The 12675-nt window shown below is 46.6% G+C and overlaps 1 long non-coding RNA gene across 1 annotated transcript; it reads right to left on the bottom strand.

The window, feature by feature from the left end:
- LOC134476855 (uncharacterized) lies at positions 1-12675 on the bottom strand. Its single transcript, XR_010048635.1, has 3 exons — positions 12583-12675; positions 1534-2063; positions 1-710 (listed from the first exon to the last, which is right to left on the bottom strand). It is a non-coding gene; the product is annotated as an uncharacterized LOC134476855 (long non-coding RNA).

Here is a 12675-nt window from a genome sequence, read left to right as displayed (position 1 = left end):
TCAGAGTCAGCCTCATTATTTTTTTTTTATTTTAAAGATAATAAAAACCAACAAAACAGAATAAAGCCAATCAAAACAGTGAAAATGGTACAGAACTTTTAAGCAGGGTAACAGGAAATTAACAATAGCTACTATAGTATATCTTGTCTTCACAGTAGTTGTTCATTCCGTCAGACACAGTAAAATCAAATAAAAAAACAGAATAAAACCAATCAAAACAGAACATTGAATAAAGCAAAACAATAAATAGAACAAAACAAAACAATGGGAACAATATTGGATTTCAAAAATAGGACAAAAGGAAATGCCCTATATTTGCTATATTGCATACCGGTATCCTGATAGATGCTCAGCCTGCAAAGTCAATCAAACAATACAAGCACTCGGTTGTTTTTGTATCTCAGTTACTATCAACTCAGCCTGTCCCCTGAATCAGCCTGTTGCTGGGGGAGGGAGGACCTTGATTCTCAGCCCGTGCAGGTTGGCTCACTGGAGAAGTCATCTGGCTTCTCTCTTCCTAGGCCCCACATGGCTTGCAAGGCTTACAGGAAAATAAAATTGGCTTCTTCTTGATTTTGATGTGCTCCTCCTAGGTGCAGCAGAAGTTCGTTACTTCAGTGGGAAATCTGAGGCAAAGGTGGCCCTCTGCCTGTGGGATAGAGGAGGCTCCTGTGGCAGGAGGCTGGTGGCGACCATCTTGGGAACTCCTACTGGAAAAGATGAAGCAGGGTGATGAAAACGAATGGGGTTTTGGGTGACATTGCTGAGTTGTTGTGTCAATTACCATGACTGAAGCCAGCTGGAGCGTGGATTTTCCAGCTATAAACTTCCTGTCAGTTTAAGCCATTGGAGTCAGCTTTTCTGTTACTAGACAAATCATCAAAATATTTGACAACCAGTGCTTTCTTTGGAAACTGAACTATAGAATAGTTTAACACTACATCCAACATTTATTTACCCTTTCCTTGCTGCATTGAGGGGAAGTCTGAAAAATCCAGGGACGGGGATGGGGACGGGGACGGGGCAGCCAGAATAGTCATGACAGGGGACATTTAGAGGACTTCAGGGAGCACAATTTACCAGTCAATACAGAAATACTTTAGTACTTTGACAATCAACAACATAGCCAAGAGAGCTTGTTCAAGCTAAAAACAGGAGTCTCCCCTTTCACAGTCCTTGGTTTCAATGACCTGTAGTTAACCACAGTTTAATAAGTATTAAATAAAAAATTCTATGCTGTGCCTGGTGACACACACCTGTAATCCCAGCACTCTGAGAGGCTGAGGCAAGACAATGGAAAGTTCAAACCCAGCTTGGGCAACTCAGTGATTTAGCAAGGTCTTATCGCAAAATAAAATATTAAAAGGCCTGGAGATAAAGCTCAGTGTAAAGTGCTTGGGGTTCAATCTCCAGCACTGCCCAAAAAATTATATAAGAAGATAATCCATAAGTTTCAAAGTATATGGCATTCTGAATAGCAATGATGAAATCTCACATAATCTTCCCAGTCCAGCAAACATGAATGTGAATTACCCCTTTATCCAGAGTATCCATGCAGTATACACTGCCTGTCCATCAGGGCTCTCAGGTTAGTTGTCTCATTACAGAGGTTCTGTATAGCCTTTGTTTGTCACTATCTGCAGTTTCAGGTATCCAAGATGGTGGTGGGAGGGAAGTCTTAAAACTCATCCCCATCAGATGAGGAAGAGCTACTGCATCAACTCTACTTGCTGAAGAATCCTTTCAGGCATGAGACAGTGCGAATGGCTTTCTGTTCCTACAACTGAGCACATCCAAAAGGAAAGGGGGAGACATCCTTTCTCAAACCTGAGTCATGAATCAAACATAGAAATAACAAATAGCAGCGTAATCTCACTTTAACCATATGAAGTCACTTTAGCTGGGGGTCATGCAGTGACTCTGCCGAGATTTGATCAGGCGCTGCCAAAGCATCCGCACCCTTTGGCCCAGGAATCTCGCCTCGGGACGCACAAGGATGTGCATGGGCGCATTATTTATAATGAGAGGAAATTGGGAACAGCTTCAAGTCTGGCAAGGCTGCCCTGTTGAGTAAACAGAGTGCAAACATTAGAGATTGTGTTTACACAGAGACATTTTAAGAGGGGAGCAGCTTACATTTTAAGAAGGGGGGAGAAAATGGGACTGCGTAAACAATTTCCTCACACAGTTATGTAGAACAGACACACACACACACACACACACACACACACACACACACACACAAGGACATATAGAAAGCCTGTGTAGAATAGGAAAGCCATGGAAATACACCACGATGGGTGGGGGAAAGCCTTTGTCTTTTAAAAAAGTTTTCTGTAGCTTCCAAACTGTGTGCAATAAACGCCAAATTCTTGCTGCACTGAAGACTGAACTTGGGCTCTCAAGAGTGCTGGGGAGGGGCTCTGCCACCTGAGTTACAGCTCGAGGCCATCCATTTGGAAATTTCCTAACAGACCCAAAGAGAGACAATAAACTTACAGCTGGCCTTCACCCAGCTTCAAGAGTTTTGGTGTTCTGCCATGTCATCTGTTCCTTCCCCGTCCTTTGAATATTTAAAAAATTAAAAGTTTTGTGTATCAGCTGTGAGTGATGGCACACATCTGTAACTCCAGCACTCTGGGAGCTTCAGGGAGGCTGAGGCAGGAGGATGGTGAGTAACTGAACTAGACCCTGTCTCTAAATAAATACGAACTGGTGATATAGCTCAGTGCAAAGGTCCTGAGTTCAATTCCTAGTCACAGACACACACAGTGAATATCATGTTTCATTTTTAAATATTTCATTAATCATCTAAATACAAGGAAAGGTGCATTTCCTTAACAAATTAACTGAAATTTCTCAATATCTCATCTAAGAGCCATTCATATTTTTCCACTGGCTCAACCACAAACTGCTACAATTCTTTGTTCAACCAAAGTAGAATCATTATATTTATTTATTATTATTTACACGGGTGAGTGAGCATATTCATGTTGTTTCAAGACTTCCAACAAAGGCTTCCAAGAGACAAATCAGTCTGCCAAGCCCCTGCCTCCCTAATATATAAAATACCCTGGTATGGTGGCCCATGCCTGTAATCTCAGTCCTCTAGGAAGCTGAGGCAGGAGGGTTGTTGAGTTCGAGCTCAACTTGGGCCACGTGGTAACACTGTCAGGATTCAGCTGTCCCTACTGCCACAAAGATTCCTTTGGGCTTTGTAGTCCGGTGTACTTCACCCATATATGCATTTATTTTTCTGGTAGGAGAATAAGCCATCAGGGATGGTTGTTTCAGGACTCATGAAATTCAAGATTCGAAGTCCAGCAGCAAGACCCCAAGATTGGGTCAGGGAGGCGTGGACTCAGATGGGCTATCTGGCTGTAACCTTCCTCTCTGTTGAGCCTCAGTTTACTCTCTGTAAGGATGTGAGGACTCAGATTTAGGAAAAGCATCAGGGAAGTTCTCAATTTCAGCAGTTGCTGGTCAGACCTGAGTTTCCTTTCTTTGCAGGTCAGTAGTGGCCCAGCTCCAGGCCCACAAGGTCAGCCCTACCTGTCTCTACCCTTCCTCCACCCGCACCCAGCGAACAGGAAGTCCAGTTTCCCACCTTCAGACCCCTTACACTCCCCCTCCTCAGTTCCCTGGCCTCCCAGCAGCTCTGCCCCCCCCCCACACACACACACTCTGCTGCCTGGTCCCCGCCCCCTCGCCCCCTCTTGTGTTCCCTGACTCTGCTCTCCATTCCCACCCAGCCACCCCGAGGTTTCTAACCCTGACCACACCCTTCCTCATTCCAAAGGACAACCCAGAGACTGCCAAGCCCCTTCCTTCCTTATGTGTAAAATAACCTAGTGTGGTGGCCCATGCCCCTATCCCCAGCATTCTAAGAAGCGATGGCAAGAGGGTTGTTGGGCTAAGATTAGTCTGGGCCACTTACCAATGAGTCCTTGTCTCAAAGTAAAAATTTTAAAAAGATTGGAAATGTAGCTCAGTGAGAAGGCTCTGGATTTAGTTCTCGGTACTGGAAAAATTACTTAGAGAAGGCAAGTGGGGTTGCAGATGAGGCAGGAGGATCACCTAAAATAGAGGCCAGCCTGAACTTCATAGTGAGACCTTGCCTCAAAAAAATTTGTGTTACAGCAATCACCAGGAGATGTAATGAAGAATATTACCTACCTGAAAGAATATTATGTGACCTGAAAATAATGCAAATTATGTCTTTTCCTTGAACCTCAGCTGTGCAAATTCACACCAATAAAAAAGAAAAAGAAAAGAATTTTAAAGTCATCCCCCAAAAGCATTATTTACTCAAAGTTTGTTGAAAAAGTTTGCACTTGGACCCTTTGGTTAAGGTTTGATACCTTGAGAAGGCGAAGGGGAGGGAGCAGAAGAGAGGGGGGAGAGGAAGGAGAGGGTGGCAGGGGGAGGGAGGGGCTGAGAAAGCACCCCTCTGACTGGGCCCTGAGCACCGGGGAGGGGCAGCCTGAAAATCCCCTTCTTGTAACAGCACAGGAATGCTACTCTCCAGCCGTGCTCCAGGGGAACCCGGTACCCCTACCCTTATCCATCCAAGTCTCTCCCAGCCTCCAGACCTCCAAAGTGCTTCTCAACTGTTGGGTGTGTAGAAAGACTGGTTGAAGGGAGGGAGGAGCCTATTTCTCCAGTTGGTGGGAACAGGGAGGGGCTGTTTCTTGCTTTTTCAAAATTTGTTTGTTTGGGGCTTGACCAGCGCGGCCCCCCAATGAGACAGAGGACGCTCTTTTGGGTAACAGGAACTGCCGCTTAATTTAGGCGGGCTCTGGTTTATATATTCGGCCATGACCAATCACAGGCCGCCACGAGGAAGCAGGGCGGGAATGGGACGCAGGCTCTGGCTACTATACCCAGCTGTAGCCAATCAGGGGTTGCCACAGAGTAGGCACCGGGCGAATATGGAGTGAGCACGAGGTGCGCACGGGTTGGCTAGTTTAGAGAGGGACATAGCGCATTGCGGAAGCTGGCGTGGTCCTTAGTCCAGGGTGGGGTATGGTATGTTGAGCGCCTGCACCCAACAGGGGCTGGGGATTTAGCTCAGCGGCATAAGCACCTGCCTTGCAAGCAGGCGGTTGCGAGTTCAATCCCCGGTACCGATAAAAATGAAAAAGCCAAAAAAAAAAAAAAAATTGTTTGTTTTGAGGCCTTGAACTCACTATATATCATAGACTGGCCTAGAATTCAGAGTCTCCTGCCTCAGCCTCCTGAGCACTGGGATTACAGGCACACACCCCAGGGCCTGGGTCACAAGTGTTTATCAACCCAAGGCCTGTGCACTCATGCAGAAAGGTACTCGTGCACAGTCCCAGCTGGATGAAGTCTCAACACACCATGTCTCCAGCCCCCAGCCACCAGATCCCCCTCCTGGCTCCTTTCAGGCTTGTTCTCTCCCTCCACAGTCACTGTCACTAACACCTCCAATGGCAGAGACTGCTTATGTCCGTTTTGAACTTTATAGACATGAAATCGGAAAAATGTCCTTTTTAGTCTGGCTTTTTTTCACTCAACATAGGAAAAAAATTATCCTAGTTATTGCTGTTATAGGTCTCTTTCTTGGGCCCCGAGGTCCCACGATGGGTGGTGTTCAGTTTATTTATCCAATCAACACTGAGGGGCCAGCCAGGAAGGAAGAGAAAAGAGACCTTCCTGGTAACTAGGACAGCCCGTGCAAAGGTCCTGTGGCGAGATCACACAGGGCATTTCAGATCTGTGCGTTCCTGAGGAGTGGCGCGGTGGGGGCCAGTGTGGGGAGAGGAGGTCAGAGAGGGAACAAGAAGCAGATGGCGCAGAGGCGCATGGAGACTTTGGCTTTGTCCCCGTGCGTGAGATAGAGCCATGGGAAGGTTCCAGCTGGGGAGGGACTTGGCCAGAGCTGGTGTTCATCCGGGAACTTCTGGCCGCAACAAGAGCGCTGAGGGCTGGGGTTGGACCCTGGGAGGAGGGGTCCAAGGTTGGGAATGGTAGCGGTGATAAGAAGCATTGCAACTTGGAACTCCTCATTTTTTCGTGTGTGTGTGTGTGTGTGTGTGTGTGTGTGATCAGCGACGTATTTTGTTTACTTCAACCATTTTCCTTTGTCATCCTCGATTTTTTTTTTCTCTGCCTGTTTCCTCTCTCTCAAATTATTTAAGCTTCCTTGAATTGGCTGTGTTTCTCGTTTGCCTTTGTCATGTTTTCCTAACCCTTCTTTTTCCCTCTACTGCTTTGGAATCTGTGCACCATTTCCATGAAAAGTCAGGCCCAAAGTCGAATCAGGGGCTGAATCATCGCAGTGGTGCTATCTGGACCGCAGAGGCTGACATGACTACAGGCTGGTTTCACTAAAAACCCTGATGCTTTGCTTGGACCTGCAAATGCCCACTGGATAATTCAAAGTAGGATAAAAACTTGGCATCTCTACCTCCATTTTGCATCTGTCGCTTCTGCTCTGAGTCATTCTCTCCTGCAGTCACCTTGGATTCCAGGAAAAATAGGTCTGATGATTAAATATCTTGGTCCAGAAGTCACAACTGTCCCTGGGGCTCCAAGCTCCGGCAACCCCCACCCCACTCCTGTTATTGGGGATTTAGCTCAGGGCCTTCCCAATGAGCTATATGTGCAGTCATTTTTTATTCTGAGACAAGGTCTCAGTAAGTTCACCAAGTTGCTAAACTCCCCAGGCTGGGCTCAAACTTGCAGTCCTGCTTCGACCTGGGACCACCGTATGATACACCATGCCTAGTTTATAGGAAATTAATTAACTGATTGATTGGAGATAAGATCTCACCAGGTGGCTGGTCTTTCACTCACTATGTAGTCTAGGCTAGCCTTGAATTTGCTGGGATATGCCTGCTTCAGCCTTCCAAGTGCTAGGGTTCCAAGTCTCCACTGCCTCCATGCCTAGTTTACAGCAGATTTCTTAATGGTTAACAAGGACCCTGACCATCCTGAGAGGAGAACCATCAGGACCTCTGTTTGACCAAGACTGATTACACATGCTTTTGCCTACTCAAATCGCTTGCCCTGCTTCTGGTCTCTTCCCATTTCAATACGAAGCTATTCTCAGTGGCCCTGAAGACAGGCCTGAGGACATCGGAGCCCTTGTCTTCCCGGTATAATTGTATTGATTTAAGTCCCTTCCCTACTCTGCACCATTATTTTTCTGTATGCTTTTAGGGGCGAGCGCCTAATATGTTGGGACTCCCCCCACTCCCACACCGAGTTGCGCCTAGGACTCGAGTAGGAAGAGAACTTTCTCTTCGAGCTCCCTGTTCTACTTGTATTAGTGCTGCTCGGCAGGATATTAGACCTGCGAAGGTTTAGACGTGGTTTGAGCCCCTAAATGCGTGTTGGCTGTCTGGTCTGGACTTCTAGGGGGCGGGGCCTAGCGAGAGGTGACGTCACCCTTGGACGAGAGAAACGGAGCGAATTCTCGCGAGACCTTAGTTAGGTCTCCTTAGAGGGTTGTTAGCGTGAGAGAGGCCTCCCTGTGCTCTGGCTGGATGTCTCGGCCTCCATCTTTGCCAAACTCCCACACTTGCCTCCTCTCCCACCAAGCCAGTGTTTGAGCCATACTCTGTGACCTGAGTAAACCTGTGTTCGTTATACATTACCAGCTTCAGGGTGGCTTATTAATTTTTTTTTTTAATTGATACCGGGGATCGAACTCATGACCCCGCGCTTGCAAGCCAGGAGCTTATGCGGCTGAGCTAAATCCCCAGTCCGGCTTATTAATTTTTTAAAATTTGTTTTTTGCAGTGTGTACTGGGGATTATAGAATGCAGGGTCTCAGCCCTGAGCTACATTCCCAGACCTTTTTGTATTTGTATTTCAAGACAAGCCTAAGTTCCCTTGGCCGGGTTTGAATTTGTGATCCTCCTGCCTCAGCCTCCCAGGGAGCTGAGATCACGTGTGTCTGCATCACCACACCTGCAGGTACTTTTTGTTTTGTGCTGGGATGAAACTCAGGGCCTGCCTCAGGCCAGACCAATCCTCCACTCCTGAACTATACTCCCTGCTTCAGCTTTTGTTATGGCAGTGGAAAATGAACTAATTTGTTTGTTTTGGTTTTTTGAGACAAGGTCTAGCTATGCAGTTTAAACTGGCCTTGAATTTACTATGTAGCTGAGGCTGGCCTCAAAACTCATGGTGACCTCTTGCCTCAGCCTCCCGAGTGCCAGGATTACAGGCACACACCACCACACCGGGAGAAAAATGGACTATTAATGGGCCCCTCATTTGGAAAATACAAAAACAGAAACATTACAGTGAGCTACATCTCTCAGTCCTTTTCATTTTTTATTTTGAGACAGAGGCTGAGTAAGTCACAAAATTGTGAATGCTGAGCTGGAACTTTCAATCCTCTTGCCTCAGTTTCCCAGAGTACTGGGCTTATAGGTGTGTGCCACCACCTTAAGGCCTCTCATTTTTAAACAATAATGTCAAACTAGGCATTGTGCCACATCCCTGTAATCACCGCATTTGAGAGACCAAGGCAGATTTTTGAGACTTCCAGGCCAATCTGGGCTACATCATGAGTTGAAGATCAGCGTAAACTACATATGGAGACCCTGTCTCAACAAAACAATAATAAATTAATAAGTAAATAAATAAAATAAAAATATCAAACTGTCAGGTGTGGTGGTACATACCAGTAATCCTAGCATTCAGGAGGCTGAGGCAGGAGGATTGCCAAGTGTTAAAAGCTAGTTTGAACTACATAAGGATAACGTATGTCAAAAAAAAAAAAAAAACCTGATAATAATACATATATATTTTTCCTGAACATGTGAAGCTAAGTTATGTACGTCATGGTCCTATAACCCTAAACACTTCAGTGTGTATTTCCCAATAACAGGAATTGAATCCAGGGCCTCCTTTGTATACTAGGCAGAAATGCTCTACCACTGATGTATACCCCCAGACCCTTTTTTGTTTTGTTTTGATGGTCCTGAGGATTGACCCCAGGCAAGTGCTGTAATGCTGAGCTACATCCCCATCCCTACCCTCAAACCCTTTTTTTTTTTTTTTTTTCTTTTTTGAGACAGGGTCTCACTATGTAGCCCAGGTTGGTCTTGAACTCACAACTATCCTTCTACTTGAGCCTTTTGAGTGCTGGGATTACAGACATGTGCCACCATGCCCAACTTCCCAAACCTTTTTAAAAATTTTTATTTAATTTTATTATGAGAAAGTCTCTTGGTCAGGTGTTGTGTTGCATGTTTATAATCCCAGCACTTGGGAGGCTGAGGCAGGAGAATCACCAGGAGTTCAAGGCCAGCCTATCTAAAAACATAGCAAGACACTATATAAAAACAAAAACAAAGTCTTACTAAGTTGCTCAAGCTAGCCTTACACTTGTAACCCTACTGCCTCAGTCTCCCTAGTAACTGGGATCATAGGCATGTATGACTATGCCAGACAGGCTATCCTCTTACAGAGATGGATTTTAGTAAATTGAACATTACTATGTGAATTTTTCTAATCATATTCCAGTTTTGTCAAGTGGCCCAATAATGCTCTGATTTGTGGTATCGTTTTCCTCCAATACAGAATAGGTAGTGCTGATAAAATCGGGTGACAGACTTGATGTAAAGAAAAATGTCATTCCAGCCGTGTGTGGTGGCAGTGCATATCCCGGCACAGCAGGAGGCTGCAGCAAGAGAATCATAAATCCAACACCAGGCTGGAAGTTTAGAGCATTAAGGAGACTTTGTCTCAAAATAAAGATTTTTTTAAAAAACAGGCTGGAGATGTAGCTCATTGTAAAGGTTTTGGGTTTAATGCACAGTACTGTGAAAAAGACAGAAAGAAAAGGAGGCTGGGCGTGGTGGTGCATGCCTGTAATCCTAGTACGAGAGAAACTGAGGCAAGAGAATCTTGGGCCAAACTGCAAGACTCTGTCTCAGAATAATTAAAAAGATAAGGGAAGGAAAGAAGTCCCTTTCCAGAGTTCTGGGAGTGGCTAGCTGGCCCCGGAGTATCAGGTGGTCTCTGCCAGCTCTGCTTCTGTCCGCAGGGGCTGTTTTCCGGACAGCTCTTCCTCGGAGGAAGCCTGGGTCCTCCAGCCCGCGTAGCCCGGCCCCAAGCTCACTCTCCTCAGGCTAGCTTCCCACTCATACCCATCCCGGACAGAGGATCCACAGCGGCCAGCCCTGAGCTGGCCAGCAGGGCGCGCCCCCGGACCCTCGCGGGCAGGGAAAGCACTTCTTCCGCAAGTGAGGGCGGGCGCCGCGGATGCCGGTGAGGGCGCTCAGAGCGGGTGGGAGACCGGGTGCTGCTCCGAGGTAGGAGGTAGGGGGATTCCTGTCCTGCCTGAGGCCTGGACTACGCTTCCAGCACCACCAACAAACCAACAAGAAAATAAGCAAAAAGCCTGCTCTCTGCCCATCAGCAGCAGCCCCAGAAACTTATTTGAACAACAAATTCTCAGTCCCAGCCTGACTGCCTAAGTACTCTGCCTGTTTCTGGAGCTCTTGCTTAGAGTCTCAGAGACTTGAAAAAATGCTGATTTACATAAAGCAATTAATTTAGCTTTCACATAATACTCCAGAGGAGAGTGAGCCAAGCTGGCAGTGTGGGCATCTAAAGACCCAGCTTCCTACATCTTCAAGTTCAGTTTTACTGGAGGAGTATGTGTGTGTGTTGCTGGGAGTTGAACCCAGTGCCTTCACACTGAGCTGCACCCCCAATGTTTACTTTCTTTCTCCATTCTTTGTTTCTTTCATCTTTTCCAGACAGGGTTTCACTATGCAGTTTAGGCTGGCTTCAAACTCACCAGGCTGGCTTCCAACTCTCGGCAATTTACTGCCTCAGCCTCCTGAGTGCTGGGATTATAAAGTGTGCACTACCATACCCAGCATATTTCCAGTATATATATATATAAAATGTAACTTTTTTTTTTTTTTTTTTACTTTTTGGACAGTATCTTGCTAAATCACTAGATTGCTCAAGCTAGGCTCAAATTCATGATCCTCAGAGTGCTGGGATTATCATGCCTGGCTTTTATTTTACTATTTTTTTTTATTATTTTATTTAGAAATGCAATCTCACTAGGTTGCCGAGGCCATTCTTGCCCTCTGGGGCTCAAGTGATCTCCTGTCCCAGCCTCCAGAGTAGCTGGCACTACAGGCACAGGCCAGTCGGGCTGGCATTCATGATTATTTCTGGGTGGTTCAGAAAATGAGTCTGGAGCCAGACTGTCTATAAAGTTCAGTTCAGCCCTGATTGACATGTTTTGAAATTTCGGTTTAGTTTTTTTCTTTTTCTCTTTGAATAAAATAGATTTGGAAAAAAAACAAAGTTCAATTCAGGTTCTCCTAAGTATGCTTAGTAGAGTTGTGTGACTTTGGCTCAATTTCTTCCTGAGCTTTAAATGAGAAAAATGGGCTGATAATAGCACCATTAAAAGGCAGTGAGGTAAGTGAAGTAATTTTATGAGGCAGCACAGATGCTGGCTCACTGGAGCGCTGTTTACGTATTAGCTGTTGAAGGTGCTGATTACATGACCGCAAGGATGGCAAGGGCCCATCCGGTGACTCCCAGCAGCTCTGCCCTCACCTAGCGCTGTGAGCATCGGCCACTAGGGGGAGTGGCGGGTTTGAGATGCGTCAGCGTGTGGTGAGCGTCAGGGGGCGCTGTGGCGCTGGTCCCAGGAGTGCAGCGACTGGCTGGACTGGTTCCCTGCGGACATTCCAGAGGAGAAGGCGTGCATCCCCTCCAGTGCCAAAAGCCCCAGGACCACGGTTGAGAATTAATACTGGCGACGAAGGCAGAAGAAAAAATTGATCTTTGATCTTTAGGCCCAGCCCGGGGGCAAGGTGAGGTGGACAGGGCAGAGGAGAGGAAATGGACAGTGATGTGTGAGGCTCCCACTGCGACCCCTTCCCCCTAGGATTCTGAAATTCTGCCCCAAAGTTTTCCAGCTCTGCCTTCCTCATATTGCTTTGAATGTTTTATACATCAAGGTGGTTGTAAGGGTTATAGGATGCCCACGGTGAGAATGAGATTTTGGAGGGGTACTGGGGATGGAACTAGGGCCTTCTGGGCTGAGCTGCATCTCCAACCCCCACCCACATACACTTCTTTTTTAAGGAGTCTTGCTAAAATGCTCAGGCTGGTTTTCAGTTTGTGATCTTCCTGCCTCAGCCTCCCAGAATGCTGGGATTACAGGCATACATGAGGCTGAGAATGGGAATATTTGGAAATTGCCTGCAATGCTTTTCGAGTTGTTTTTGTTTGTTCATTTGTCTTTTTTGTAAATGACCAAAGCTTTCAACAGATTTTTCAAGGGGTGCGGAACCCCAAACAGTCTGGAGCTCTCTTTCACCAGGAATCCTTCTCTGCTTTCTGACAGGGCCAGGTCCCTCCTTCCAGCACCCTGATCTTCTTGCCTCTGACCTCTGCCTGGGTCCCCCTCTTCACAGCACAGATGTCGTGTAAGGCAGTGTCCCCCAGTGAGGCCCCGTGAAGCTCAAGGATTTCTTAGGCACCCAGAACATCACCAACATTGTCTAACACAAGGCTGACCGGTGACAAAGAAGCCATCATAGAGATTTTGGCCTTTCTTACCTCTAGGTCTTTGCAGTTACTGCTCCCTCCCTTGCCTGGAATATGTCTCCTCCACCGGCTCATTTCCCAGCATCCTCCAGGTCTCAGCCCAGA

Source organism: Cavia porcellus, unplaced genomic scaffold (genome assembly GCF_034190915.1).
Source record: "Cavia porcellus strain 051 isolate PalLab524CR breed Dunkin Hartley unplaced genomic scaffold, mCavPor4.1 scaffold_7, whole genome shotgun sequence".
Taxonomy (NCBI): domain Eukaryota; kingdom Metazoa; phylum Chordata; class Mammalia; order Rodentia; family Caviidae; genus Cavia; species Cavia porcellus.
Note: the sequence above shows the minus strand (reverse complement) of the source record. Positions and strands in the feature narration are given on the sequence as shown.